Source organism: Panthera onca, chromosome B4 (genome assembly GCF_046562875.1).
Source record: "Panthera onca isolate mPanOnc1 chromosome B4, mPanOnc1 haplotype 2, whole genome shotgun sequence".
Classification (NCBI taxonomy): Eukaryota; Metazoa; Chordata; class Mammalia; order Carnivora; family Felidae; genus Panthera; species Panthera onca.
Window position 1 is genome coordinate 86,597,059 of NC_138345.1, and position 25,057 is coordinate 86,622,115.

Here is a 25,057-nt window from a genome sequence, read left to right on the forward strand (position 1 = left end):
TGAAAATTTTACTTCTTCCTTACCAATTTGGATGCTTTTTATTTCTTTTTGCTCTCTGATTGCTGTGGCTAGGATTCCCAGGGCTATATTGAATAAAAGTGAGGATAGTGGACATCTTTGTTTTTGACCCTAGAAGAAAAGCTCTCTAAGTTTTTTTTTCCCCATTAAGGATGATGTTAGCTGTGAGTTCATCATATATGGTCTTTATTATGTTGAGGTATGTTCCCACTAGACCTCCTGTGTTGAGACTTTTTATCATGAATAGGATATTGTACTTTGCAAATGCTTTTCTGCATCTACTTATTTTTTTTTCCATTTAGCTTCTAGGAATTCATTAGAATTTCTTCTAGGCTGTCCAGTTTGTTGGCCTATAGTTTTCATAATATTCTCTTATAATTGTATTGCTATGGTGTTGGTTGTTATTTGTCCTCTCTCATGTGAGATTTTATTTATTTGGGTCCTTTCTCTTTTTCTTGATAGGTCTGGCTAGTGGTTTATCAATTATTGATTTTTTTTCAAAAATACAGCTCCTTGTTTTATTGATCTGGTCTATTGTTTTTTTATATTTCTATATAATTTATTTCTGCTCTTATCTTTATAACTTCTTTCCTTCTACTCATTTTAGGTTTTGTTTCTTTTTGTTTGTTTTCTAGCTCCTTTAGGTGTAAAGTTAGGTTATTTAAGATTTTTCTTGCGTCATGAAGTAGGCCTCTATTGCTATAAACTTCCCTCTTAGAACTGCTTTTGCTGCATTCCAAAGGTTTTGAACCATTATGTTTTCATTTTCATTTGTTTCCATGTACTTTTTGAATTCTTCCTTTATTTCCTTCTTGACTCATTCATTGTTTAGTGGCATGTTATTTAACCTCCATCCATTTGTGGTCTTTCCAGACTTTTTCTTGTTACTGACTTCTAGTTTCATGGTCTTGTGGTCAGAAAAGATATGTTGCCTGAGTTGGATCTTTTTTAATTTGTTGAGGCTTGTTATGTTGCCTAATAGGTGATATATTCTGGAGAATGTTCCACGTGCACTTGAAAAGAATGTGTATTACACTGTTTTAGGGTGGAATGTTTTGAAAATAGCTATTAAATCCATTTGGTTTAGTGTGTCATTCAAAGCCATTCTTTCCTTGTTGATTTTTTGTTCAGATGATCTATTAATGTAAGTGGAGTGTTAAAGTCCCCTAGTTCCATAGTTCCTCTATGTTTGCTATTAGCTTTTATGTATTGTGTGTTTCTATGTTGGGTGCATAAATATTTACAATTGTTAGGTCTTCTTATGGGATGTCCCCTTTATTATTATGTAGTATCTTTCATTGTCTGTTATTACAGTATTTGCTTTAAAGTCTAGTTTGTCTCATAGAAGTATTGCTACTTCAGTTTTCTTTTGACATCTATTTGCATGATAAATGTTTCTCCATACCTTCCCTTTCTATATGCAGGTCTCTGTATGTATAAAATAAGTCTCTTGTAAGCAGCATGTAGATGAGTCTCGTGTATGTGTGTTTTTCATCCATTCTAATATCCTACATCTCTTGATTGGAGCATTGTCCATTTACATTCAAAGTAATTAATGATAGATATGTATTTATTGCCATTTTGTTACCTATTTTGTGATTGTTTCTGAAAATTTTCTCTAATTCTTTCCTGTCTTTATCTCTTTCATGTTTTTCTGGTTTTCTTTAGTCATATATTTGGATTTATTTCTCTTTATTCTTTGCCTATTTATTAGTGGTTTTTGATTTATGGTTATCATTAGGTTTGTATATAACCTCATCTGCATATGGCAGTCTATATTGAGTTGATGGTTGTATAAGTTTAAACCTATATTTATTCCTTCCCACATTTTAGCTATATATTGTCATAGTTTATATCCTTTTGTTTAGTGAATTCCTTGACTGATATTTTATAAAAATATTAATTTTAACTGCTTTTGTGTTTTCTAACATCATACAGTCATTTTTGATCTTTCTTTTCCACTCAAAGTGTCCCCTTTAATATTTTTTGCAGGGCTAGTTTAGTGGTCATGAAGTCCTTTAATTTTTGTCTGTCTGGGAAATATTTATCCTTCTATTCTGAATGATAGCCTTGCTGGGTAGAGTATTCTTGGTTGCAGATTTTTCCCATTCAGTACTTTGAATATATCATGCCGCTCCCTTCTGGCTTGTAATGTTTCTGCTGAAAAATTTCCTGCTAGCTTAATGGGGTTTCCTTTGTATGTTACTGTCCTTTTTTGTCTTGATTCTTTAAATTTGTTTATCAGTATATTTTGCCATTTTAATTATAACACATAAGCCTTGGTGTGGATTTGCTTTTGTTCATTTTGTTGGGGGTTCTCTGTGCCTTGTGGATCTGGATATCTGTTTCTATCCCCAGTTTAGGGAACTTTTCATCTATTATCTCTTGAAATAAATTTTATGCCTTATTTTCTCTTCTTTTTCTTCTGGGACTTGTGTAATATGGATGCTAGTATGTTTGATGGAATCATTAAATTCCCTTAGTATATTCTCATTTGCACAATTCTTTTTTCTCTCTTTTGTTCATCTTGATTACTTTCTCTGTCTCCTAGGTTATTAATTTGTTCCATTGCTTCTCATAGCCTTGTATTTGTTGTATCAAGTATGTTTCTAATCCCATTTATTGCACTCTTCATCTCCAGTTGGTTCTTTTTTATCTCTTTATTAAGGATCTCACTGATGTCTTGCTGTCTTTTTTTTTTAAAGTTTATTTATTTTGAAGAGTGTGAAGCAGAGTAGGGGCAGAGAGAGGGGAGGAGAGAAAATCCCAAGCAGGCTCCACACTGTCAGCAGTAAGCCCAATGCAGCGCTCGATACCACACGACCTGAGCCAAAATCAAGATCTCGCAGTCCATGGGTTTGAGACTCACAGTGGGCTCTGTGCTGACAGCTCAGAGACTGGAGCCTGCTTTGGTTTCTGTGTCTCCCTCTCTCTCTCTCTCTCTGTGCCTCCCCTTCTCTCTCTCTCTCTCTCTCAAAAAAAAAAAAATAAATAAACATTTAAAACAATAAAGATAGAGAGAGAGAGACCCTTAACTGACTGAGCCACCTAGGCACCCCTTATACTCTTTTATCAAGTCCAGTGAGTATCCTTATGATCATTGCTTTAAATATTCCGTTAGGAATGTTACTTACATCTGTTTAACTTAGATCTCTTGCTGTGGCCTTGTTTTGTCCTTTCATATGGGACAAATTTCTCTGTCTCCTCATTTTATTTTATGTTTCTGTGCCTGTTTCTGTGTGCTAGGAATGTGAACCACATCTCTTGTTCTTGCAGGTAATGGCCTTATGAAGAAGAGGTCCTGTAATGTGCTGCTGTGTAGTGTCCTTATTCCACAGGGCTTGATGTTTCTGGTAGTGTCTCCAACATGTGCTGCATGTGATCTTCTATATTGTTCTGGTTACTTTATCCTTCAGGCCACTTGTCTGCAGATGCTCTCTTTGCCTGCGCTAGGCAGTGTTTGGTCCCTGACCTGAATGTGGTACATTTTAACGAGGTATTCTCTGATCTGCTAGTGTAATGAGATATGTCACACTGCCACTGGCCAGAACAAAGTCTCCACAAAACTCCCATGTTGGGAGACGTGGTATGAGTAGGGGTTTGGTCCTTTCTTCTAGGAGAGAGGATTTGTTCTCTGGGGGATTGAGACAAGTGTGATGGGGAAGGGTGGTTCCACTGGAGCACATGTGTCAGGGGTTGGTGTAAGCAAGTTAGGTGTCAGGTGTCAACACTGGTTCCCACAGGTGGCCCTGTGCTTATATTGACAGGTGGGAGAGGGAAATGGCACCTGCTAGTTCCTTTGTTCTTGGAGGGGTCTCAGTGTGAAGTCTGCCTCTCTGAAACAGGCTCCAAGATGAGCAAATGGGGTACCCACTATGTACCCCAGGCACTTTTCAGATCACTGTTTTCAGGCTTTATGTGCATGAGCTGTTTGCCTTTTCTCTCCAAGAGCAGCCACAATGCCTTTGGGTTCTCCCTAAACCAAGCCTGCTGACTTTTGAACTCCAGGCTTTAAGCCCCACTGGTTGCAAGAATGCATGAAATTTAGTCCCTTTTGTTTTCTAAGACAAATGCTATGGGGATTCATTCTCCCCAACATGCTCTCCTGTGTGTCAGTCTTTCTTTTGCCCTTCACAATCTTGGCTGCCTCCCCACCATGGCAGCAATGATTTGTTTCTCTCTCAAATTGCGTGTCTGCACTTCCTACCTTCTTCAAAGTGGCCTCTTCTCTTCTCTTCTCTTCTCTTCTCTTCTCTTCTCTTCTCTTCAGTTGTAGAGTTTGTTCTGACAGTCTTCAGATCAATTTCTGCGTTATTTATGATGATTTGGTAGTTACCTAGTTGTATTCATGGGATGAGATGAGACTAGGGTCCTCCTATTCTGCTGCCATCTTCACTGTAAATCATCAGTGTCACTTTTTGAATCATCATAACTAACATATATTGAGTTCTTACTATGTGCCAGACATTGTTCTAAGGGTTTTACAGTAATAAATTTATTTAACTTTCACAACAGTCCTAAAAGGTAGGTATTTCTTTTATTCCATTTTAGCACAGAGATATTAAGTTAGTTGCCAATAGCTAGTAGCTTGCACAACCAAGAATTAAACCCAGGAACATGGCCCTGGAGTCTTCACTTTCACTGTTACAAAATGAGTTTCTTGCCAGAAATTGGGTAATGCAATCAAAGACAGGATTTTTTTTCTTACCTGTACCTTGAAACAAAGGCTATCTTGAGTACCTAGGATGTGTGAGATGCCGGAAGTATTCTGCAACACATCCCTCTTTTTAGCTTGTCAGAGGAAGGAATGTACACTTAATCAATATCTCTTCATTATTTTCTATTAAGCAGAGCCCTCCATCCATGTTGCTATCTAATAAAGTAAAATTGAATAATGAAGAGGAGGGACTCTGATTGGTTAAAAAAAAGCAAATGAGTATATGGAAATCAAAAATTCCCATCTAGAATATTGCAATAAAGCTAGCAATCTCTGAATATAGATACAAAATCTGTACAGGTACTATGAAGGAACCTTCTAGCACTTCTTTCTAAAGCAAGGGTCAGATAGTGGACATTGGCAAAGCCTCTGAGGGTGCAGATCCTGGGGAAGCTAGTGTTGCTAATTGAGGAAATTATTCCAGTGGCAAGAAAATGAATCAATAAACTAATGCTGGTGAGATTTGCTATTCTTTTTGTGCATAATATTTTACAGCCTGTGGAGTGATTTCCATTTTGACTAACATACTATTCAAAAAATCACACGCTTAGACTTTGGAATTTATAGTTTAATTTTTTGTTGTTAGCACATGTGTTCTGTATAAGCACTTCATCCTATCCCTATAAAGACTACATTATAAAAGATCATAAGGGCATTTGAAAAGAATTCACCTTGATCACCCAGTAAACTAGAGAGTTTTCAAAATGCTCACTGAAATATTTTTAGAATTTTCAGGAATTTTTTTTATTCAAATTTCAATTTTAATAAAAAGTCTTATAATAAAAGATATGGCGCTCTTATTAAGCCAACCTTTATCAATGCTCAAATTTTAGAATGAGTAATTTTGTTAAAATCTTAAAATATTCTTATATATGTAACAGATTAAAGAGTTTCAAGTAAGGAAGAAAAGATAAAAAAGAAAAACCAAAGGAAGGAATAAATTATGCTGAAGCAAGCCTATGGGAGCAGCAAGAAACACATATATAATGGATAAGTAACACTTGAAATGTGCAAGCTATAAATACAAGATTCAAAAAAGTTGCTTTAGATAGCAAGAATCAAACACAACTTATTCCAAAAAGAGGAAAAATATAAAATCAAGTGAGAAATAAGAAATAGGATTCATCGAGAAGCACTTAAGGACAAAGCCAAGAGACTACAGCTAGATTTTATGAATTGGAAATTATATATTGATAGCACCAAGCTGCATTATAGGGGAAATCATCATCCTCCCTTTGTTGAAATTACTAATGATCAATTTGGTAAAAGCATGCTTAGAAGAAAGTTACTTTGAGTCCCCTGGGAAGTATTTTATTCACCACTAGATGATCATGCTGGAAACAGCATCAAGGCAGTATTTATTTACTAAGAAGTAGGCAAATTAAAAGATAAAATTAAAGAGTTATTTTCAAGGAGAAAGGATAAAACTAAAGGAGTAAAGTAATTATTAAACAGCCAAAATATTAATGTAATTAATATATGAAGATATCTATCAAAATAGTACTCTCAACAACAATATTACTATTCTATGGGAAAAAAAAAAACTATGCCAGCTATAGGATATTATATACATAAACACACACATAGAGTGATACCTGCCCCTAATGAGATTACAGTCTAATTCCATAGCAATTCAGAGCATTTATATACCCAGAAGGAAAAAAATTTCAAAAATTTACTTTCCAAATGACTACTTTATGAAAGACTGGCAGATTTAAATTTAGAGTTGCTATTTGTTTGCAATAAAGAGCTTGTCAAAGTGAAAATTTATATATATATATATATATATATATATATATATATATATATATATGCGCTACATAAAATTACATATAATGTCTTCTTTTCATTCATTCTTCTTCATGTTACTTCAGATTTAGAACTGACATTCAAATGCAAAATAGCATTTCTCCTATCTTTAACTTTATGTAAATCTTTGTTAATTTTTTATGGGCTCACAGAGGTAAATAAAACAATGACAACTTCATTATTTTTATCTCACATCAGCCCACACTTATCAAAACCATTTTTCTCTTTTTTGTTTCTTATTTATAGTTAGCAAATGTTTCTAACTTGATATGATTCTCACCTACGATGACATATTCACTCTGTCTGAAGTCAGTTAACACTGGTTCATCAATATCAAATGCCACCAAATCAGCACATCTGAAACTTATTCTCATCCCTACCTTACCGGCTGGCTACCTTTCTAATTATCCTATATCTTATAGTTGGGGAGTTCCCGAAGCCAAAATTCTAATTTGCTTGCCTGAATCAAAATATGAACTCTTTCTACTATGACATTACACAAAGAATTCTCACTACCATTTATATCATTTATATATTTTTTTCATTTGTGTTAACTTGCTGTTATCTTTTCCAGAATTTGATCGATCTCTCTCTCTCTCTCTCTTTGCCATGTTGATGGATGGATATCTACTTATCCTACCAATGTGTGGAAAATACACAATTTCATGATATTCTGGAGAACACTGTAGAGAATTAGGAAGTCTAATATCCATTGCTCTGTAGTTTATGTAAATGATTTAATATTAACAAATATTACAACCACCTTATGTTTTAACTTTTATGAGTTATGTCATAAAATAAGAGACATATAAGAATACCTAAGGATCATTTGATCCAAATTATAAGCCATAGTAGAAATATATTTTGTAGCATCATTGGCCTGCCATTGTGATAGTTCTATATGCATACATGCATCTTCTTCATTATGTTACTCAGCCCATTGTTATGTAACCTTAATTTTCAGAAAGTTATATCTTCTATTAAAATGTGGTAAGCTTACTTTCATCTAATAATGCTGGCTCTTTTTGTGAAAGTTAAAATCAATCTACTAAACAATTTCAATCACTCTTTCCTATGACAACTCTTCAAATACTTCAGACAGCTGTCAAATAATCCCTTTGTCATTTTTTTGTCAAAGCACTTTCTTATGCTCAAATATTTCTTGTATGACATAATTGTCAGACATATGAAACAGTCAAAAAAGCTACTACTTTTTTTGTAATAGGCTTTGAATGTTGTTTTTCATTGTAACTTCAATAGAAATTTACCCAAATATAAGGTTATATGTTCAATATGTTCAATGTAATTAAAAACATCTTATGGTATATATGGCATGTGTGTGTGTGTGTGTGTGTGTGTGTGTGTATATATATATACACACACACTCACAATAAATATATGTATATATATATATATATATATATATATATATACACACACACACAATAAATATATATAACAATAAATAAATATATGTATATTCTCACAACAAAGTGATTCTATTTATTTTTTAATATTTATTTATTTATTTATTTATTTATTTATTTATTTATTTTGAGAGCGAAAGAGTGTGTGTGTGAGCAAGTGCGACGAGGGGTGGAGCAGAGAGAGAGGGAGAGAGAAAGTCCCAAGCAGGCTCTGCGCTGACAGCGCAGAGCCCGACACAGGACTGGATCCCACAAACTGTGAGATCATGACCTGAGGTGAAATGAAGAGTCGGACGACCAACCAACTGACCCACACAGGCTTCCCTAAAATGATTATATTTAAAAGACTACGTTTGACTTTTAATTCAACAAATAATGAATTTCTGAACAATGCCATGAAAGTGAAAATTGCTTAGGACAAGGAAAATAAATAAACAATTCCTACTACTCTTAAATTCATAATCTAATTCAGAAGGCAGACAATGATGCATGTGAAGACTAAAATGGAGATAGGGTCAGATTGCTTTAGAGACAAATGAAGGAAATGCAAACCATTCTGGGGCTGTGAGGGAAAGGCTATGTCAGGAGATTCTTGGAACATGGATACCAAATTCTAGGTGAATAAAGATGGAATGGGAGTTCAGGGTTGTTCATGTAAGAAGAAATACCACATGTAAAGATATGGAAATATATATGACACAAAGGAAGTGTTGCAGTAAACCCCAGGTAGGTCATATTACAAAACCAAATAGTGATTTTGATAAGTAGCCAGAAGTAATGCCTAAATAAAGTTCAAGTAATGAAGTACTAGGCGTGGAATAATTTTTTTTTAATGTTGATTTTTGAAAGAGAGAGAGACCGAGTGAGAGTGGGGGAAGGGCAGAGAGAGAGGGTGACACAGACTCTGAAGAACACTCCATGCTCTGAGGGTTCAGCACAGAGCTGGACACAGGAGTCGAACTCTCGGACTGTGAGATTGTGACCTGAGCTGAAGTCGGAGGCTTAACTGACTGAGCCACCCAGGCACCCCATAGGTGTGGAATAATTTTTTTAATGGAATTTTAGGAGTAAACTCTAGGGTAGTATGGAAAGATGTGTAGCTGAAGAGAGATACTGTCATATTTATGTTTAAAAAATTTTTAATCTGGGAGCATCTCCCAGAATAGGTGAACTGGTTGGAGTTGGTTTATCCAGGAGGTATTTTTTAAAAAAGCCTTTGAAATAATTCAAGATAATAGATATCATAACTAAAATAGAGGTAATGAAAATACAGAGGAAGAGTGTTACTCAAGAGATTTAAAATTAATAAAACTTTATGAATAATTGGATTGGGAAGATGATTCAATAGGTGATTCAAAGTTTTCTCATTCAATTGATAGTGCCTTTCCTTGAAATGGAGTATATCATAGGATGATAGAGTTTACAGGGGAAATGATGAATAATAACTTAGATATTTGGGATTTTCTATACTGATGATAAGACCAAGAGTAGTGAAACTCTAGTTATATGCAGCTGAGCTCAGGATACAGGTCTGGTCTAGGTATAAAAATTTGTGGATTATCAACACGTGGCAGCACTTGAAGCCATGAGAGAGCATAAGCTTTTCCCCACCAATATAGATGAAGAAAATATTTTAGATGAAGAAGGTTGGGTCTGGAACACTATAAAACATAGACATTTAAAAATCAGTAGAGTAAAAGAAGCTCAGAGCTTCTGACTCAGTGAAGTCAGAGGGATAGGTGAGAAAAGAATAGTAGGTATCATGGAATCCAGAGGAGATGAATGTTTCAAAAAAAAAAAAAAAAAAAAAAAAAACCAAAGATAATAATGTCAAGTGCTCAAAGAAAACAAATTAAATTGAATTTTGAATAATCTCTATTTACTAAGGTAAATATTGAAAGATTGCTGATGATCTTGACAAAAACAATTTTAGTAGAATAATGTGTAGTCTGCTTTCAGGCAATATTGAGAATTGAAGTAGTGAAATAAGCAATCTATTTTCAAGAAGTGTGTTTCTAACTTTTTAAAAATATTTATTTATCTTTGAGACCAAGAAAGACAGAGCATGAATGGGGGAGGGTCAGAGAAAGGGAGACACAGAATGTGAAGCAGGCTCCAGGCTCCGAGCTGTGAGCACAGAGCCCAATGTGGGACTCAAACTCACAGACCGTGAGATCATGACCTGAGCCAAAGTCGGGTGCTTAACAGACTGAGCCACCCAGGCACCCCTCAAGAAGTGTGTTTTTAAAAGGTAAGGACAGGGGCACCTGGGTGATTCAGTTGGTTAAGCGTCCAACTTCAGCTCAAGTCATGATCTCACAGTTTGTGGGTTCAAGCCCCGTGTTGGGTTCTGTGCTGACAGCTCAGAGCCTGGAGCCTGCTTCACATTCTGTCTCTCCCTCTCTCTCTGCCCCTCCCCTGCTTGCAGTCTGTTTCTCTCTCTCAAAAATTAAAATAAAATAAAATAAAATAAAATAAAATAAAATAAATAAAAAATAAAAAAATAAAAAATAACTTTAAAAGTTAAGGACAAATGGTAGATTAAAGGTGCTACCAGAGTAAGGGTCATTTTCTCCAAGGCTTCATAGGGTTGCATAAATTGGGCAGATTTGTCATAGATGATGGGTTGATCACCTATCTTTTTTGTACTTGAAATAGATTTTTAGATTAGATGAAGCTAAATTCTACTATTCAAACTCTTAATCAATTAAAATATATTCATACATACTCTACATAAATTAATAGGTTTATAATGAAAGTATCATGGATTTGTCATATTTTCCTGATGCTTCCATGGTTCTGATTTAGGTACCTATTTCTTGACCCCTTACTCCCACCAGACTCTATCCCTCTGTAATTTAAATGCATTTAGCACAATTATCATTATTTTCCAGATTTTTCATTTATTGGAGAATATATCAAGGAAAAGAAAACAGAAAATATTACAGCAAGTACTTGTGTATATGGTACTGTTTTAAAAAAATCTTACTTTTTAAGCAATTTTGCCTAGGAAAGTGGAACATTCATTCCCTTTGGCAAGGATTTCTTACTTTTTTTTCCAGTTTTGTTATGTATTTATATGATCTTATTGAAGTATAATTAACATACAGTGTTATATTAGTTTCAGATATACACTATGATTCAACATTTCTTTATGTTATTCAGTACTCATCATGATAAGTGTTTTCTTAATTTCCTTTATCTGTGTCACCCATGCCCCCACCCACTTCCCCTCTGGCAACAATAAGTTTTGTTCTCTGTATTTAAGAGTCTGTTTTGTTTTTTTTTGTCTTTTTTTTTCTTTGTTTTCTTTCTTACATTCCACAAACGAGTGAGATTATATGGTATTTGTATTTATCTATCTGTCTTATTTCCCTTTAGCAGTTTACCCTGTACACCCATCCATGTTACTGCAAATGGAAAGATCTCATTCTTCTTTATGGCCAAGTAATATTCCATATATATACGTATATATTCCATATATATACGTATATATATGTGTATATATATATATATATGTATATATATGTGTGTATATATGTATATAATGTATATATATATGGAATATTCCATATATATGTATATATATATAAATATATAATATACACACACACACACATACTTATCTATCAATGGACATGGGTTGCTTCCATATCTTGGCTATTATAAATAATGCTGCACTAAGCATAGGGGTGCATATATCTTTTGGAATTAGTATTTTTGTTTTCTTTGAGTAAATACCTAGTAGTAGAATTGCTGGATCAAATGGTAATTCTATTTTTAATTTTTTGAAGAATATCCATACTGTTTTCCACAGTGGCTGCATAAGTTTGTATTCCCATCAACCATGCAAAGGTTTTCTTCTTCTTCACACTCTTGTCAACAATTATTATTTCTTGTGTTTTGTTTTTTTTATTTTATCCATTCTGACAGATATGAAGTGATATTTTATTGTGGTTTTGATTTTCATTTCTGTTATGATTAGTGATGTTGAGCATTCTTTCATATGTCTATTAGCCATTTGTATGTCTTTGGAAAAATGTCTATTCAGGCCCTCTGCCAATTTTTTAATTGAATTATTTGTTTTTGTGTGTGTGTATTGATTTGTATCAATTCTTTATACATTTCAGATGTTAAATCTTTATTAGATATATAATTTGCAAATATCTTCTCCCATTCAGGAGGTTTCTCTTGTTTTGTTAATGATTTTTATTTGGGTGTAGTCCTAATAGTTTATTTTTGCTCTTGTTTCCCTTGCCTCAGAAGATATCTAGAAAAATATTGCTATGATTGATGTCAAAGAAATAACTGCCTATGTTTTCTTCTAGATGTTTCATGGTTTCAGTTCCAACATTTAGGCCTTTAATCCATTTTGAGTTTATTTTTGTGTATGGTCTAAGAAATTGGTCAAGTTTCATTCTTTTGCATGTAGCTGTCCACATTATTTCCATTTTTATACGAATATTATTTATTTATTTATTTTTATTTCCTATTTTTGCTCGAAAAAATGTACATTGTGATATCTTGCTTCTCTTATTTCTTCCTTTTTTATCCTTATTATTGGTAATCCAGCCACCCACCACCCCCCCCCCCCGTTGATAAACTTATTCCAAAGACATATTATAGGTCATAATTATCTATAATGTAAATCTCACTCTGTTTTAGAAAAAAGCCATCAATATAAGGTGTGTTTACATATTTCATCCAACATTCATTTTTATTAGTTGAATAGTGCCCCCCGAGAATATTTGAAGTCTTAATCCCCAGAACATCAGAATGTGGTATTATTTGGAAATAAAGCTATTGCAGATAAAATTAGTTAATTTAAGATGAGGCCATAATGGAATAGGGTGGGCCATGATGCAGTATAACCAGTATCTTTATAAGAACATTATGTGTAAACAGAGGGAAGATGACCATGTGATAACAGAGGCAGAGATTGGAATGTGCACCTACAAGCCAGTTAATGCCAAGGATTTCCAGCAAAACTAGAAGCTGTGAAGAAGCAAGGAAGGATTCTCCCCTACAGATTTCAAGGGGTTCATGGCTCTCCTGACACTTCAGTTTCAGATTTACAGCCTCAATAATGGTGAGAAAATAAATATTTGATATTTTAAGGTACCCAGTTTGTGACACTTTGTTATGGGAGCCCTAAGAAACTAATATATTACATCCATTAGTCCAAAGTATTTGTTTATTGCTATCTACCTGCAAGACATAAGGAAAATAGATATAATTCCTATTATTATAGAGCATACAAGAAAAAAGAAGCTAGATACATACTATTACAAATTGTGATAAATACTTTGAAGTAAAAACTAGAGTACAATGCATGATAAAATAGGAGTGGACCTTAATAGATTGAATGATCAAAGATTACCTAAAAAAATAAAGGGAAGGCTAAGAAAGATATCTCCTGGAAGAGTATAAGGAAGATCAATTAAGAAATCTGGATTATATTTGAGTATTATTGAAGGATATTGAAGAGTTTTAAGAAGGGACATAATTTATTTTAGAATTTTACAAGTTCATTTCCATGCTGGGTGGAGAATTAATTGAGAGATAAGAAAGAGGGAAAGTAAATGAATCAGTAGGCCATTGCTGTTGACAGGGTGAAAAATTCTGGTGACTTAGAAATGGGAATAAAGAAAAATGGGTTGTTTCAAGCTATAATGTAGAGGTAGACTCAAGAGAATACAACCATCCCTGTTTCCTAACAGTGTCCAAATTTCCTTTCATGGTATTATTATATCCCCACAATACATAGAACTAATAGAAAAAGAAAACCATATATTTCATTTAACCTGAAAAGTTAAAATATTCCAGAAGGTGTCTTTGCCAGAAACTTTCCCCTAACTTATTAGCAGGGATTAGATACAGGAAGCATAGCCTATTGGGTGCAGTCTCTCAGATATTTTCATCTTGAGAGAGTGGTGAAAGTTGGAACAGGTGGAGTTTGTTGGCTGAAGGACAGTCTAACTAATCACTTCCTACCATAAGACCATTGCTATAGCTCTTATTTTCTGGCTGGATCAAAGCTTGATTTTTCATTATTTGGTTTATTTGGAGAATCTAAATTTATTTACAATGATTTTACATTTATGTTAGCCAGACTCTGATTCTGTGGTTTGTATACAATTTCCCAGGTTTTGGTTTAAACATCTGAGTGAATGGTGGTGCAAACTAAACAGGAAAAAATGGGGCAGACCCAGGCTTATGGGTGAAAGTGAAGAGTGAATCTTTAGAAATGCTAGTTTGAGGTACCTCTTGATGTTTAAGGAAAGAGTGAGAAGCAGTTGGAAATAAGTGTCTAGTGGTTAAAAACAGAGCATTAAAAATTTAGGAAGCATTATCATATTATGATATTTTAAAGCCGTAGAAATTATGGAGAGCCATTAGAAAGAGACAATTGAGAAAGACAGTTTGGAGAGTTAGGACAAACACTGGAAATTCCAACAATTAGAGATGGATCAGAGAGAATAGGAGTCAAATGAGACCAGTATGGAGCAACAGAACAACTATGGCTTCCTAATGGATTTATTTCAGAGCATAGCATGGTCTTACAGAAGAAACTTAAGTGAAAATAGATCTCAAGAAGAGAATGACCAACACTATGGAATGCAGCTGAAAAATTAAATAAGATGAGGACTGAAAATTGGACATTTATTTGGCAATAGGAATATCATTGATAATTTTAAAAGAATAGGAGGAAAGATTCTTCAAAGGGTATATTGGACATTACCACTTCAAGCTGATTAGAATTAGAATAGCTCTCTCCTTTGGGGAAGATTGCCAAGAAGAAAGGGAGGCAAGTCTCTCTTTCTCGCTAAGGTTTCCATATGAAGTTGTGGTAGATTCATTTTCCCAGTGCCCAGGCAATTTAGGAATAAAAATTTGATCTAGACTCAGTCAAAATGATGCTTCCATATATGCTTTCAGTTATGAGAGAATAAGTGAAAGAACAGGTGGAAATTATTCAATGGGCTATGGTGGTGCTATAATGACAAGTGTTGGACAGTTACTGTGGAAGCTTTAGCATCCTCAGTGAATACTTCTTGTGATTGGATTGTAGCTATATGATACCTCTCTTAGTTTCTGTAAAATTTGCTATTTCTACTGTAACATATTACCACAAGCTTAGTGGCTTAATACAACATTTATCTTATACTTGTCACACAAATTTGGATGCCATGTCTTATTCGAGGTATTGGCAGGGCTGTGTTAGGGGAGAATATCTTTACCTACCTTTTCTAGCTTCTAGTGGTCAGCTGCATTCCTTGGCTCTTGGCCTCTTATTCCTTTTTCTTTCTTTCATTCTTTCTTTTTTTAAATGTTTATTTATTTATTTTTGAGAGAGTGTTGGGCGGGGGGGAGGGCAGAGAGAGAAGGAGCGAGAATCCCAAGCAGTCTCCACAGTGTCAGCGCAGAGCTTGAGCTCAGGAACCATGAGATTGGGGCTTGAATTTAGGAACCATGAGATCACGACCTGAGCTGAAATCAAGAGTTGGTCATCCAACTGACTGAGCCACCCAGGTGCCCTACCTTACTTCTTTTTCTAATCCACCAACCTAGCATCTTCAGATCAATCAGTTGATCAGTCTCTTTCCATCTTCTTTTCCCCCTCACATTCTGTTGCTCTCATCTTTGCTTCCATTATCACAACTTTTTCTCTAACTTTGATCCTCTTACTTCCCTGTTGTAAGGATCCTTTTGATATGTAGACCCACCCACATAATCCATGATAATTTCCCTATCTCAAGATCCTTAGCTAATCACATCTGAACAGTTGCTTTTGCCTTTGAAGTAATATATTCACAGATTCTTGGATTATGATGAGGACATCTTTGGGGGTACATTATTCTGTCTAAAACAGTTCCTGATTTCCAACTCTGTATCCCTGGGCTGATGGAGATACCTTCCCCAGAATTCTATCCCCTGACATTTTGTGCTTATATTGAGTATTGCATATTTCTCTTGTTTGAAACCAATAATCTTAAATATCCAAGAGTAGGAACCAAAGAAGAGTTGAGTACTCAGTGCAGAAAGTGTGAGAACAATCTGAATGAATGAGATTACAAAATAATATGAAGTGCCTATTTGAAGATTTGAAGTTTAAGAGAATAAATGTAGATAGATGCTAAACTGACTGGTTGGTTTCATTTTCTTGGATAGTATTAAACTGTATTGGTACAGATCTGAAATAAAGAGTGAAATCACTTAGGTTACAGTTTGGTAGCCCAATGAAATGAATATTTTAACTCTTGGAAGACAACTTAATTTCCCAGTGTAACAGCATGTCAAGTGCAATTTATTGATAATCCAGGATTTTCATCCAGAGTTTATGACTGGAGACAAGGTGTTTATTACCCCCAATTCTAAAGAGAGTTCATAGTACTTCCAGTTTCTTTTTTTTAAAAAAAAATTTTTTAACGTTTATTTATTTTTGAGACAGAGAGAGACAGAGCACGAACAGGGGAGGGTCAGAGAGAGAGGGAGACACAGAATCTGAAACAGGTTCCAGGCTCTGAGCAGTCAGCACAGAGCCTGACGCGGGGCTCGAACTCACATACCGCGAGATCGTGACCTGAGCCGAAGTCGGATGCTTAACCGACTGAGCCACCCAGGCGCCCCAGTATTTCCAGTTTCAATAGGTATTCTAAGATGACTGCACTGCCTCAAGTGAATGGCTCCTTAATAAAACGATTATATCAGTGCACTTCTGGATATCTACAAATGATTCTATTAATAGATATGTTGAAAAGTAGAAATCATCATGGGTAAAAAGCAACTAGGTTGGAATAGAAATGGATGATGCCACTTATTTTGCTCATGCTCTCCGATTGTTAAAGGTGGAAAAAGACCTTGCTCAGATTAAATAAATAGCAAGTGGCAGATCTGAAATTTGCATCTGAATAGTCTAACACCAGAGCCCCACTGTTTTAGTTTTCAGAAATGGAAATCAAATAGTTACAGATTTAAGAGGTAATTTTTAATAGTGGAACTCTATCAGATTTAATTCCAAAATGGAAGTAAACCTACAACACAAATCTTAACATGGAGGAAGTTTCATTTATGAAACAATAGAAGTGAATTCAGATAAAACTATTATATGTGAAAAATATTTGTGTGAAAATGTATCAACATTTTTTGAAGTTTTGTGAATGATAGAGTTATCATCAAATTCAAAGCACAAATTGGAGTCCTAAATTGAGAAATTTGCTGAATAATTCTAGCAAGAAACTTAATAAATGGATAAATTAGTTTCACCAAATCTTTATGCCTTTGTTTCCGTGTTCTAGATAATTCTTAAAACAGACACATTTATATAACTTTAGAATTAACCTTATCATTAATTTTTTTTGCAAAATTGTATCTCCTTTCAAATAAGCACACATATTTCTCCTCAAAATAATCTGTAAATCAACATAAATGTCACACTTGAACCAGTAAGGATAGCCATTAGACATTTTCTCTATGAAGTGTGTAATTAACTAATGCTTTTGTACTTTTCAAAGCAGATAGCCATGATTTACCATTTTATAATTGATCTGGTCTTGGAAATTTTCCAATTTGCTGTGAAGGAATTAGCTGAGACTGAAGCCTTCCTGATCTTGGAACTTAACTGGCTTGACCCTTTTCCATGCTGAAGGGAGTTTAATTGATCAGAGAAATAAATGCTCCTTTTGGCCAGTAGACTTTCTAGAGAACCAAACAATCAAATGGTCAACAACCATCTTAACCAGATCAGATTGGCCAGTCAGCGGTTTCATCCATTGTTCTGTTACAAACATTTAAATAGTACCATAAAACTAAATTGCCTTCATTGAGGTTTATTTGGTACACTTGGTTTGTATGGCAGGTTGAATATTTTAAAAATTAAATTCAAATTAAATTTCAAAATAACATGTTTTTTTTCCTTGAATAAACATTGCATTGATTTTTAAGTGTTTTTCTTGTGACTTGAATTATGGCAAATTGTCTCCATCCTCATATAGAAAGATACTTAAGTAATGTCACTAATGTATCAGGAAAACAGAGGTGGAAACATCAACAATAGAAGTCTTTTGTAACTATCCTCAGATATGATTTTTCTTTCTCTGGATATGAGTCGCCACTGTCGTAATAACTCAGCAGTCTGTTTTGGTAATTAGAACAGGTGACAGAGGCAGAGAATGTTCTTTCTCTTCTGCAGTCTTTTTTGAAGGAAGATGAGCCAAGACTTTCTGAAAGCATTGTGGGTGTTAAAAGAAATTTAGTTACATAGTTTATTGTCAAACTTAATTCTTGATTTCATATACTCACTGACCCATTTACATTTTGCATTTGTGACTTGAAGAATAAACTGTGAAATATTGTAAGAAATCAGTCACCAAAAAGCTGCAAACTGTAGGTATTCTTATTTTTCATATAATACATTGCCAGATTGAATCATGGGATGTATTACCTAATTAAACCTGACAGTACATACTAACATTGATGTACAACTTCACTGCTTTTAAAAATGTGTCAACCTTATGTATTTTTTATTCTTAATAAATAACACAGATAAATTGTGGCTTGTTTTTACATTTTCACTATAGACTCGATGTGAAACATTTTAAATATTAAAATGATACTTGTCAAAGTACAGTAATTTGAAAGCTGAATCAATATACATAAAGTCAAGAAACAAGTAAATTTTTAGATAGATATCACATGTCGTTAGTGTAACCAAAATATATCTGTCTGATTTTTAACTTATGTGCAGCATTTTACGGAATATTAAGCTGTAATGATTGGTGGACAATATAAGAACATTGATTTTAGGCTAATTAAAAATAAGAGGTTTTTAAAGTTAATTTTTAAGTCATTATCAGAATTTTATATGCCACCAAAATTTAACCCAAACTCAAAATCATTTGTAATCTTTGAATTTTGACTGTTGAACTTTACTTATTATGAATGGGCAAATGCAATCAATTACATTTGAAGTATAGAGAAGAAAACAATGTACAACCAAATACAAGATTTGTCTACCAATGAAATTTTTAAAAATATTATGTAGTGCTTATTAGGAGTAAACTGTGGGTAAGTTACTAAAGTCAAATACCCAGTTGCCTCTTATTATTTTGGGGTGAGGTAATATCCTGAACAACAGCTCAATTACGGTAATTAAATTATATTTTCTTTGTAAATGGTGATCTGTGTCTGTTATTAGGCTATTGGCTTTCAACACGAAATCTACCTTTCTCTCCTTTTGTGATGGCTGTTACCCTGAAAATGACAGCTCTTTCTTTCTCAGCTACCTTCTTGGTAGATTCTGCCAACAGGGAACACTAGAGGAAGACTGGCAGGTAGGAGAAGGAAGAACAATACTACTTCCTCTTTTGGTGGCTTGTCACCCTAGGAACGAATCTTCACTGTTGACCAGACACTAGCTTCTTTTGGCACTTCCAGAGCCGGCCTCATTGTGCCCCTCAGAGGTACTGGCAGCTCCAGAGCTGTGTCCTCTCCTCAGAAGTCTCAGCTCCAGTTCTGTGGCACCACACCTTTATGGTACCAGCAGAAACTGGGCTCCTTAGACGTCACAGTTTCAGCTCCATAGGGCCTCACCTTTCTCTGTTCATTCAGCCCTGGATGAAAAAAGATGGCTGCTTTGCACTGTTCTTTGTTACCTGTGCTTTTCCATTTTGCTTTGTTAGCCTCCAACACTCATGCCCTAGCTCCTTAAATTCTTCTTGTTGAAAACCCTAATGTGGTTTCTATTTTGCTGACTAGACTGATTGATACACAGCACATATTTATCCTTATTTATATTCACCATACCTAGAACTATGTTTGACACTTAAAAGGCACCTGGAAGTTGTTGAATAAATATTTATTTTGGTTCTAAATAAAATCAGTGAAATGGGGAAGAAAATGACATGAATGCTCACTACAAAAAAACATGCTTCTTTCATTTTCCTTCCTTCCTCTCTATCTCCCTCTCTCCCCTTCTTTCTGCCTCTCTTGCTCTCTCTTTTCTTCCTTACTTCTAAGCTTTTTTTTCTTCCTCTCTTTCATTTATTATCTCACTTAAATCCCCAGAGCAACTGGGAAGTAAATACCATTATCTCATAATTTATAGGAAAATAAACTGAGTGAGACAAAAATTAAAGTGACTTGCCCAAGTGAGAAATCCACTAAATTGTAAGGAAGGATTTGTACTGTCTGGGCCTAAAGTTCAAACGTGTTCTATTACAGGGATGCCTCGGTGGCTCAGTTGATTAAGTGTCTGACTCTTGATTTCGGCTAGGGTCATGAACTCACAGTTTGTGAGATCGAGCCTTGTATCAGGCTCAGTGCTACCAGTATGGAGCCTGCTTTGAATTCTCTGTCTCCTTCTCTCTCTGCCCCTTCCCACTCACACTGTATCTAAATAAATAAATAAATAAATAAATAAATAAATAAATAAATAATAAACCTTAAAAAAAACAAAAACATGTTTTATTATCTCACACTTGATATAGGAAATACAAAAATAGCAAAATACCGGGAGAAATTCCTTCTTCTGTATTTTCTAGAAAATATCATTCAGCATTAAAAATATCTTGCAATTTCATTTCAATGCCTAGGGTTTGACTATCAATTTTTGATAAGAATTATTGTTATTGATATCCATTTCTAATTTAAAAATTAGAAACCTAGGGGCGTTGGGGGGCTTGGTCAATTGAGTGTCCAACTCTTGATTTCAGCTCAAGTCATGATCCCAGGGTCATGGTACTGAGCCCTACATTTGGCTCTGTGTTGGGCATGGAGTCTGTTTGAGTCACTTTCTCTCTCCCCCCCTCTCTCTGCCCCCTCCTCTACTCATGCTCTCTTTCTAAAATAAATTAGAAACCGAAATATTCAAATATAATTGACATGGGTACGTGCTTTGCTAAATTGGCTACTAAAGTCAAACCATTTATTTTGAGATTTAAAAAAAAAGCATTATGTTATTTTACTACTCCTAGCTTGTCCCTGGTTTCACAGAGAAAGGAAAAAGCTGTATTGGAGTCTCTCTTACCTATAAGTGTTGAATTGAATTGCATCCCCCAGCTATGTCCTGCCATATGACTACTTCTATATAAAGATGTTTCATCGGAAATTTAATTTTTTTAAAAAAGTTCTTACACTATACAGTGATTAAACCATACATATGTGATTTCTCTATTTAAATGGTGTGGTTAATGTTTTTAATATCTAATTGTATATTTAATATTGTACAGCTGAGTTCATGCAACTTTAAGAAATTTGTATTATGTACTCACTGTATACCAGCCACTGGAATTTAGGGATATAATAATAAAGACAGAGCCTTTGACATCAAAGAGCTTACAATTTTTTGATCATATTGAACGTTACTAAATTAAATAATGAGAAAAAACACAGGGAAGAATATATAGAATCTTTATAAGAGGGAAGGAAAATGTAAATGTTATGAACTAAGCCCTTGGTTATGGCCTACACCTTTACTTAGAGAAAACAGCCTCAGATACATTTCAGTCATCATCACAATCAGTCCTTTGTGGGCCAACTGATAGGAGCTTCTGGGGAAGAGGTCGGTAACCTAGTACAATAGAGATATGAACGTTTTATTAGATGTGTAAAATGAAATCAATTAGGTAAATAGAAAGGATACCTAAACATAATAGTGGTTTAACTAATTCTCATGAAGGTAGGGTCTTTGAACAATTTAATGTCCAAGAGATCAGGAATGCATCACTGGGATTTCAACTCTAGAGATGAATACCTCAGTATAAACTATACCTCATTTAAGCAAGTGTTTGTAGAGCAAGTTACTTAGAATCCTGAATTCTTTTTGTCTAAATCTGCCTCTGACCCAAAAGATCACATCCCTTAATCCTTCTAGCTATGAACAAAACTTCTAGCTGTTAATGAACTTCCTGACCAACCTGTATCTAGTTCTAAGTACTGTCTCACTTGATAAGATGTGCAGTATTAAAGCCTATTTCTTCTACTCAAATGTATTTCATCAAAGCCCAGTATCATAGTTCTAAAAAGGTGGGAGAAATAGAGAATGGCAAAATCATAGGAGAATCAGAACAATTCCTAGAAGCTTTCGCAGGGTATACCTTTACAGTTTAGGTGTTTTTGTTTACAATGACCTTCCTTTCCAAGCATAAATTCCTTATTTGATTGATATTGTTGTGACTTGGAATTTACTCTTGGCCTAAGATTTTGAGTAAATTTTTCACGAAGAGCATTTTGGGTGTTATGTTTATTTATCATCATCATCATCATCATCATCATTATTATTATTATTGGAGAGACAGCACAAGGTGGGGGGGAGGGGAAGAGGGAGAGAGAGAGAATCTTAAGCAGGTTGCATGCTCAGTGTGAAGCCCAACAGGGAGCTCAATCTCATGAACCACGAGATCATAACCTGAGTCAAAATCAGGAGTTGGATGTTCAACACACTGAGCCACCTAGGCACCCAGGTGTTAAGCATTCTGCATCTGTGTATGCCATTTTGTTGCATTCACATACAGGTGAAAGGTAGTTTGGATATGGAATTCTGTGTCATAGTGTTTTCTTTCACTACTCTGGGTGCTGCTTCATTGTTACATACCATTCAAGACTGCATAGGAGAAGGTGAAGTCAAATCCAGTTTTGCTTTTTTTTTTTTAATATAATATTACTTGTAATTCCTTGGATTATTGTGGAAATGCTTCTCCTTATCCTAGAGTTTGAAAACTACTCTGAGATATTTTATTTTTGTACATTTTCATGCTATAGTCATTTTTTTCCCATTGGTAATGTTTTCTTCTATTATTTATTAATTATCATTTCTTCCTAGGCAGTTCGCCAGCACCATCTTTTCTCTCCTGGTGAACGTTACTTTATCCTTTTCATACAAGTTCTTAGACTATTTTCCTATTACATTTTCTACTACTGTAATTCGATTTTTCTATGCCAAACTTCTACCTAATGCTCTCATTGTGATTTTTAATCCATATATCACTATTTTGCTCTACTTGAAATTTTTTCTGACCTCAAAATATTTCATAGTCTGATACATATTTTAGCCTCATTTATGCAACAATTTCTTGAATTATGTTGAGAGCACAAGCCTAATACATTCTTTTTTTTTTAAGGAAAATTTAATTCAAGTGGATACTTTTGCAATTTCCTAAAGTGATTCTCATCTTTCTGAGCCCTGGGAGCTTTTCTAAGACATTATGACTTTTCTTGTGTTTTCAAATCTTGCAAGAGCTGTATTGACTCATCCTATTTTTCTTATATGTCTTTAATCCAAAGTGTACTGTAACTGGGTTATGTAGGAGTTTATTGACGGAGGTCACTTTCTGAGTTTTTGTTACTAGGATCTTTGAGTTGTAAGAATACTTTACCTGTACATAGAGTTGTTTTGTTGTTTCCTGTTTATTTTTGATGCAATAGCCTGGTAGCATGAGGTAGTATGAGGGATTAGGAAGAAAGATGGAATAATTTTTATACAAGGTAAGTGATTTCATCTCTGTAACATAGACATGGAACAAACATCAGTTGAAAAACAGCTACCTTTCATACCTAGATTACAGAATTGGGGCATGTTTGGCATCTGGAGGAAAAGATACATTATTAAAAAATATTATATATCCTATAAGTAATGACATTATTGAATTGTGCATGACACTTCAGGGGTTGGCTTTGGTTTTGCACTTTTACTCCAGACTTCAATATGCCTGCCAGTATATTCTCTACCCAGTGTTTTGTGGTTGGGGTAGGGCTGAGAGAGCCAGTGCCAGACAGAGGAAATGTAGCTAAGTATAACCAAGAGTGAATTTCTTGAGTACAGAATTAAACTAAGGCAGTTGTTGATGTTGAAAAACAAAATAATGAGCAATGCCAAATCTACTTCAAGGCTGCCAATAGCTAGGAAGTTAGGGGGAGGCTGCCAGACCTGAAAGTGGCCAAATGAAGTGTGTCAAGTTTAGAAGCCAGCAATTAAGAAGTAGGCTTATGAGAATATGTGTAAGGAAGTTGACTACAACTCATCAAAGAGGGAAGGGAAAGACTTGAATGAGTCCAGAAAGGGTATTTATATATCATTTTATATAAACTGACCAGAAGAGTAGACACAGTGAATCAGCCTGACTTTAAGGGCAAAGAGAAGAAGGGACATAGGTGAATACTAGACACCAGCATTTTGGCAGATAATTAGCTTTAAAAATGCACGATATTGGCATACCCAAACCATAAGACAAAGGGTTCCACAGTTCAACCACAAATGTATGAAGGCAAAGTTCATTTTCACAGGTGATGAAAAGCAAGCTGATTTGTTTGTAATCTCTTTAATAATAAAATATTAATAAAACTATTAGTTAACTTTGCTGTGGGTTAATGTGTTTTTTTATTAGTTTCCATAAATTTCCCTGGAAATTTATTTCTGGAAAATGTAGTGATAATTATAATTACACTAAGACCTTAGTCCTCATACACTCAGGAAATCAGAAAACTAAAATACAAATTTATTTGGCATCAATAGTGGTCTTTTCCCTGAACAGCAAATAGGTTGAACTTTTATAGAATGTATAAATTGTTTCCATATAAAATAAGTTTTCTCACAGAACTTAAGAAATAAGAAAGACAAAATATAAATTTATTTCTTTTGACATGGTGTTGTTTTTATTTACCCATTAGGATGAGGTGAATTCCCGGTCATTACCATTTATGGGACTTTATTCTAACCTGATTCTAAACTCTCACTGTTAAGTTCCCATATAAAGTAGGTTAAAAGGATAGAATTCTTTCAGTTAAATTCAGTCCTAGAGAGTTAACTTTTCCAACTGCATGAATGGCGGTGAATACCTGGGACAAAATTTCGTAGGACGTGAGCACAGAAGGAAGAAAACACTTTAAAAAGTGAACACATGTAGTTGTTTGTTTAGGCAAACAGTGTAGCCCTCAGATCTTCAAAATCGTTTTGTTCTATGAACATGATCTATCAATTTTGGAATAATGAAGTGTAGCAAAGGTCGCATCTGTAAAAGATGGGCTGCAAGAAGTGATGACACTACAATAATCCTGTTATCCTCCCTCAACTTTAATTTCATTTTATTGA